This window comes from Cebidichthys violaceus, unplaced genomic scaffold (assembly GCF_023349555.1).
Source record: "Cebidichthys violaceus isolate CVI_PGR_0920_01 unplaced genomic scaffold, fCebVio1.0.p SCAF_5, whole genome shotgun sequence".
NCBI lineage: Eukaryota > Metazoa > Chordata > Actinopteri > Perciformes > Stichaeidae > Cebidichthys > Cebidichthys violaceus.
The window spans coordinates 17,286,710-17,294,384 of record NW_027176705.1 but is presented as its reverse complement, the minus strand read 5'-3'; the positions used below and the strand labels follow the sequence as shown (position 1 = coordinate 17,294,384).

The 7,675-nt window shown below is 47.2% G+C and overlaps 1 protein-coding gene across 1 annotated transcript in view; it reads left to right on the top strand.

Moving 5' to 3' along the window:
• The first annotated feature begins 286 nt into the window (after positions 1-286).
• Positions 287-7,675, top strand: part of LOC137887391 (tyrosine-protein kinase CSK) — a 36,492-nt gene continuing 29,103 nt past the window's right edge. Inside the window, exon 1 of the mRNA XM_068730342.1 lies at positions 287-564. The gene's annotated coding sequence lies outside the window, so the exon portion shown is untranslated. The remainder of the gene's footprint in view (positions 565-7,675) is intronic.

Sequence of the window (7,675 nt, the reverse complement as noted above, 5' to 3'; positions counted from 1 at the left end):
GTGTGGGAGTCCAGTTTGAGCCACTTGGCCCGGATACAGTAGTCGGTTATGTACCGGTATGTTACAGCATGTATACACCGTCATGTTCTCCCACATACTGTGGTTTGAGCCGGTCTGAGACATGCAGGCAGACGGCTCAGGGGAAACCTCCCTCCCTAACAAGTCCGACATCAGTTGACAGTACCACCTGTTGGCCACGCGGCTGTGCTAGCAGACCGCTCGCGCCCCCCGTGGCTACGCTATTCCTCTGCGCATGCGTGTTCCCTTGACGGAGCGGAGACCATTTCCTCCAGCACCAGGCCTCGCAGAGCTCCGCCACACACACACACACACACACACACACACGCACACACACGCACACACACACACACACACGCGCAAAAACATACACACATATGCAGACCGAGTACGGACAAACGTCAAAGCAAAGCCACGTCTGGGATTGTCTAACCTCAACGCCGCTAAACCTGGACCCCCACCCCCCAACCTTAGGAGTCATCCTAATGGGCCTTCATCGCTAATTTGCAGCAACATCTGGTCGACACCACAGCGGTATCTTTTGAGGTGAGTTGCCCACAGCGCAGTCACTGTTTTGTCTCGTTGTGTTGCTGCTGCAACGCTTTTAGCTCGGGGAGCTTCGGTGAACGCGTTAGCGCACAGGGGGACGGCATCGTTATTGCTGTTTGTTCAGTATCTGACCGTGGTTTACTCCACGTCCACCGAAGGGCTCAGACATGTTGTGATAGACGGGTTCACGTTGCACAGAGCTAACGTTATAAACCCATATGAGGGCGCTAGCGTTAGCTGCTAGTTAACGTACAATGTAACGCCACGAGACCCGTTATCGGACACTGTTTATGCTAGGTCCGAACAGATTTGTACTCCTCCGGTCTGCTCCCCGATGCCGACAGTAGAGCAGTAGACACATGCACACCTGATAGTGTAAGGTAACAGTTTAAAGACATTTGTGTTTTCCTTTATGTTACCTACCAATGTGTTTCATTTGGGGGGGGGGGGTTGCGGCTTTGCCAAAAAAACCTCCGAGTCACCCACCCTCCTCTCCTCTGGTTCCATAGTCGGACGTCTTGGTCGCGGCTAACGTTTTTATGGTTTTGACCGTTTACCTTTCTCTGTATCCTCTGTCTGTCTGCACACATGTGTTGACACGGTGCGGTTCAGTGCTGAAGGGAATCCCACATATTAAGCTGAGAGTCGGTTAAACAAGGCACCGTGCAGCGTTGTGCTACAGGCGGAGGCGTCGCTTTGGATGTGTGTGTGTGTGTGTGTGTGTGTGTGTGTGTGTTGGTAAAATGTCGTTGAACTGACCGTAGCGGGACAGTTGGTGTGTCGTCGAAATAAAAAACAAATGTATGTCAAACTGGTGCCAATTCTGCGGTCTGGGCCTGTTGTTGTTGTTTTGTAATAAATGATGATGCACGAGACTGTCCGATAATGGGCCCATGTGTTAGCCACCTACACGCTGCACTAGAACAGAGGGGGGGGGGGGGGCTGTAGCTGAGGTTCAGCCCCCTTGCATCGAGGAAACACTGACCTGTGTCTCTCCGCTGATGTTTGATATCGTGTGTATTCCCCTGTAACGTTCTTAAGCCTTCGTCTTTGTTTCAGATACACGTCACTGTGTTGTGGTGGAGACGTGCTTTAAAAGAGTTCATAATGAGAGCAGAGAGTTGGTTAAAACCATCAGCAGCGGTGTTATGATCATACTGTTTATAAAGATGGCTTTAAGGTCAGGTTAGGCCCCTGAGCACCGTCATGGAGATGGAAGAGCTCCGGCGTCTTGCTCAACGACACTTCAGCGCGTGTGGCTAATACTCCGGGTAACTAAATATTAAATTGGGCTGTTGTCAGTCCACCCCCCCACTGACATACAAGTCACTGGGGGGACTGTCTACCTGAAATGTACATACCTTTGCAAGCCGTGGCATGACCCAGGAGAGCGACGCAGTGTCTATAGCAGGCCTGCATAGTTGCTTGACACAGTGTTGCTGTGTTCTGTAGAATGTATATGAAGAATGCACATGTTTATGAAGAATGCACATGTTTATGAAGAATGCACATGTTTATGAAGAATGCACATGTATATGAAGAATGCACCACTGCTCTGCTCAATGCACTTACAATCCTACTCCAAATCTAATCATCGTAGCGTATTATCTCAGAGCAGTCGCTTGTTATCTGACCTGTTGCTGCTCAAAATCTGAAACGTCATCCCTCCTTGTTGTCTATTTTGATCACTGGTTTTTAGTCAACTTGAGGCTGACTAGTCATTTGCGTTATAATCTGGATAGAGACATTAAGTGGACAGTCTGATTTGATTATGACACACAATTAGTTTGCAACACAAGTATGTCTTCAGAATTGCAATTATTCTGTGTGTGATTGTCTAAAAGTTGTGATGAAAGAACATCGGTCAATTCGAGCAGGTGTCCGTTGTTTGTTTCTGAGAGACGGTTGTTTCCTCATCATGATGCCCACCTGTCTGAACTGTTGCTGCGCTGATTACAGTGAGAGGTGGAGGGCGCGAGGGCTCGGCCTTCGTTATCCTCCAGAGGAATCTGGTGGACCGGACCGAACCATGCTAGTGATCCATTTGCTGCGTTTGTCTGGGCTGACCTGCTGCCGGTGGGTCGGACGCAGTGCCGCAAGAGGCTGCGATCGGAGGAGAGACGATGAACGCCTTGGTGCAAGGATTAATAAGCACCAAATGTCTTATTTCAGCGTGTAATGCACCAGCGTGACTCAGCCCTGATCTCAGCAGTGAGACTGTGCAGCTCTCCCATCTGTTGAGGCGGGCTCATCTAGTAAGGTGGCCTCGGCCACACTAAGTTCTTCTCTTGGTCAATAGCTCTCACCCCGTCTGTCCGACTGGCTGATGGCTCGATCGGGGTATCTAATCGAGGTGCAGCTTGACGAGGACTAGAGGTGACGGGCCATGTCCACCGGATATGTCTGCAGGCCGGCTTCATGTCAGCTCTGTCCTTTTTTTATCGAGGAGGAGGGGGGGGTAAACCCTCGCTGTCTGGTCCTAAAAGCTGCGAGGGGCTGAGCCGCGTTGCTGTCTTGCGTTAAGCTCTGAGCCCCGTCTCATGCGCTCTCAGCAGGGAAGTAATGGCTCCTCTGTCTGTACGCTGACCATCTCATTGCACATTTGAAGCCCGTCCAAGGGCCTGCTGACCTCGACACAATGACCGCGTTTAGTCCCGTCCCTCCCCTCCGGCCCCTTCTCCCCGATGTCCGCTGTCTCTTTAATCAGCAGCAAGTGCAATAACAGAGAGGGGGATTTATCGTGGAGACGCCGGTGCAGAGCTTAACAGTATACTGACGCTCACGAGCTACAGGACATCACAGATGGCGCACGGACATGCTCTGCACGGTAGGCCGTGTCCCTCTGCAGAGATGCATTCAACATAACGGACGTATGTGTGCGTTTCAGCAGCCTCGTACAGCGTGTTAGCGGCGCGCACCATGATGCCTTCTATTGTGTCTGATAAGGTTTCGTGCTCATCCCCAGTCATGCAGGTTTATTGCAAACGTTGCGAGATGCAAAGTGGCGAGCGGAGCGGCGCCACGGTCCACTTGTTTAGGAAGAGTGATGGAAAGTGAAACTGGCAGCAGATCTGCATCTCGCCTGCAATGCCTCCTCTTTTTGAACGTTATGTAGAGACCACAGAGGTGCATCACATCTGCCTTCCTTTGGATGATTCCTACTAAAACTGTACTGCGCTTCCTGCTCATCATACTAATCAGACTGTTGTTTGTAGTGTGATGTAAATATACAACACATAGTGTTTATTTAGTTACATATGCCTCTCTGTTGGGGCTGCAATTACCTGATTATCTGAATGATCAGTTAATGTGCAGATTATTATCAAGACGAATCAATTCATTGTTTGGTATTTGTTCAACAGTCCAAAACCCAAAGATATTCAATTTACTGTCTGTGAAAGCTCATTTAAAAAATGTATAAATAAATAAAAACAGCAAATATTCACATTTAAGACATTTTAGTTCTGTACAACTTTCAGTACTTTGTCTTACAAATTTAATCCATTATCAAAACAGCTGCAGATACATTTTTGTCTTTATTTTTACTGTTTTGCTGTTGTGACTCTTCTTCTCTGTTCAGCACCTGCTGAGCTGGGATAGAGGCGACCCCCCCCTCCATGTCCTCCTTCCCAGTGATCACTCCGCCCAGTAGAATAGTGGCATTGTGGCTGCCATCTTGCGCGCAAAGCCCAGCGAGGCCTCTCCATCTGGGCAGCGGCCGGGCAGTCAGGCGGCTCCTTGGCGGGCCGGGAAGCTTCTACCGCCACGCCTGCTGGTGAGCTGCACAGTGTAGGCAATGAGTAGAGCCCAGTCTCTCACTAGACACGCCCACGGCAGGCGGAGACTCCCCACCGGGAACTGTTTCTCACACAGAGAAATGTGACTGTGCCATTTCAGAAAAGTCCTATCTCATTGTGACTGTTTCCTCTTTGCACTGTTCATGTGTTGCTACTGGTCCTATGGCGGTGTTAAAAGGTTATGGACTCCATCCATGCATCAGAGAGACAAAACAACAACATGTTGCTGTCTACTACTTGCCAAACACGACTGTCAAAAGTATCACCGAAGAAAATGTGTGTTTTTGCGCTTGCCACATTTGAGAGGTAGAGCTATCCTCTGAGGAGCCTGGTCTATCAGCCCAGACGACCCCCACCGGGTCCTAAACCTGCCGCTGAAAGGTTTATTATACACTTAACCATGCTCTACCTGAGGGGATCATTCAGAACCACCATTGTGAAGTGTTCTCAGCTCTCACACATGAATGGAACATAGTCACCGGCCTTATTATAACCACCTACACACGATGCAAAGACTGGTCAGCCTGTGTTTTTTGGGGTTGTGCAACACTTGATTTGAATTAAAGAAACAGTCAGACACGTCTTCCTTCTGAGAGGATCCGTTCAGAAGACACATGAGACCACTTTTGACATGTCCAATCAAAGATCTGAGGCTGCACTGTAGTGTTGTCGTTGTTTGACTGGTCTGTCATCAGTCATGATATTGTTGAAGCATCGATCATGTCCGGTTGTGTTCGGCCCAGGTTGCCCAGGTTGGACAGCCAACTAATGGTGTTACAGTATGATGTAGATACCATGATGTTGTCAGATTGTGCTTTGAAACATGCAGCTGCCACCTTTATATAAATGTTCACAATACAGTGTTCCTGTCAAATCCTCCCCACATTACCTTCCTCACTAAAACTATATTATCTGGCTTAAACAGGGGAAGCTGTTTCCATAACTATAGTAGGATTGAATCTAATAAGAAAACCTATAAAGTAACTTAATAAGTGTCATTTAGTTCGATAAGATCGTCCCCTTCTTGTGATAAGTTCAGTTGCTGCTTGGTGTTGTCGCCTTGGTCATTTCCCTGTGTGAAGTAATGCTGATGACCAGGACCGTACTTTTCTCAAGCCTCATGTCTAACCTCAGCCTGGTGCTCTTATTGTCTTCAGTAACGAGGTTTTGTTTTGTGATGATTCTGGTTTAAACCGCCCTCACCTCGAAAAACGGAATCTGTTCAAAATGTGCATTAAAGAGCCGTAACAAAAAAAGAAAAAAGGCATCAACTGTAACGTCATTTTATTAAGCATTTGTGCGACATGATGATTTATATATAGCCTGAGATGGTTGAGATGTGTCAGTAGGTTGTGATTTCTCCATGCAGTGTATATATATGAAAGCAGCTGTCACATAGATGACATGTCAGACTGATCTCTGAGCTCAGGACATGAGTTCCCTATTCAAACAGGAAGTAGACCGGGGCCGTCCCATGCTCACCTCCAGTGTGACCTCTTGTGTCCCTGAACAACAACAGCGCTTGTGTCCCGGTTCACTGTAGTCCAATATGTGGAGACAAAGAGGAAGTAGTGCAGTCAGTATGGAGTTGACGGGTTTCCCCCTTTATAGACATAGTAAACTATTATTGGGAATGTCCTAAAAAGATCACAGGAAGCATCACTGATGATGCCGATAGTGACAATGAATCCCGTCTCCAGTGCTTCCTCTTCTATCCGTCCCATGCACTCCAGAGTGGTGTTTGAAGTGCATCGCTCAGGTTCACAGAGATGGACGTAAATGCTTCTGCTTTAATGTCAGAGTCACAGAGCGCTGGAAGGCTAAGTGACCTGAACGAGGTCTCTACTCCAGCACAGCTTTTTCTATGAAAGGAAGATTATTTAACATGTTTTCTTTGCGTAGAAATTCCCCTCAGGCTATCTTTTCTTTTTTTCTTTCATCAAAGCAAACATTCTTTTTCTGATGTTTTCAATTGAGGGATCAAAAAGCTGCGCAGCATAGAGATGCTTATTGTTGCCTACATCTGGGCACGTTTGATACTCCGGCCCATGACTTACCGAGAGGAAGGTAGCATCATGGCTGCATCAAGAGATACTGAATGATGGATTTAGAGATACGAGGCACACGGATCATTCTTCAGGACTTATCCTCTCCCGTTTCATCATACACGCACATCCTAGGAGCACAAGAAAGTCCTGATCGGCACCGTGTGTCCTGTGGCCCAGACCTTTTCAATCACAGCTGTACATGTTGAACATTTAGTGAAATGATCTGTATCTGAAGAAGGCTTTCAGCTAAACCCTGTCAGATTCTGTCTCCTCCAAAGCTGGCATCCTGTTCTCCAGTATCTAATGAGTTCAATTATTTACTTGGATCCTCGTTACCACTCACCCCACTCCACATGTGGGCCAATGCCTTTTTGTTAAACTTTTATGCTCATCTCGCTCGTTGGCTTTGCATGCGTGCATTCTGTTATATACTCTATATTCATACTCAGGATATCTCCGCTCTGCATGGGAGTTGTTGCATGCACTCATTAACTGGACTAAATCAGTAATATACTCTTGTAGCAGATATGGATATTAACCAGTATAGTTTTTGTGAGTGTCAAAACGCAGACTACAGAACGCAGTAGGAGAACTACGACATATTAAGAGACAATCTCCATCCAAACAGATGCCTGGAATAAACTGTGTTCTGGTTGTTTCATGCAATATGTAACCTAGTAAAGAACCAGGATATCATTTTCAGAATATTATTGTGCATGTGCATAGTTCCCCTCTGTCTTTTTTTTCTCAGAATATAATCAAAAAGAAACCGATAAGAGTACTAGTGTTGATAAGACAAAGTGTTTAAGAAAAGAATCAACATTGCTTTATTATTCTTGTATGGAAACAAATTCTTGAGCAGCAATACAAGAAGTTCCAAAATCTTTAAAATACATCCGCAGCTAGACAGTCAGCTAGACAGTCAGCTTTCATTTATTGACCTGTCCTCATTAGCCAGCTCCGTATGGCTAACGTCCCCTGCAGTGGACGAGGATGGACGGCTGCTTGCCGAACAGTGGAACACATTTCTGCAGATTTCTGTTCTGCTTGTTGGCCAGATGTTCTGATACACTGCTGGGGTTACCTCCCTTACTGGTGAGGGTTTACTGCAGGGGGGGGGGGGGCCTCTTTAGTAGTCTGCTTGTGAAAACTCAACTCTGTTTTATCCTCCGGATACAGGGTCTCTCCCCAGTAGTTGTTCCCGCCGCGGTGGTTATCCACCCAGAACCCAACACATCTCATTTCATGATCACTTCAGTGAGG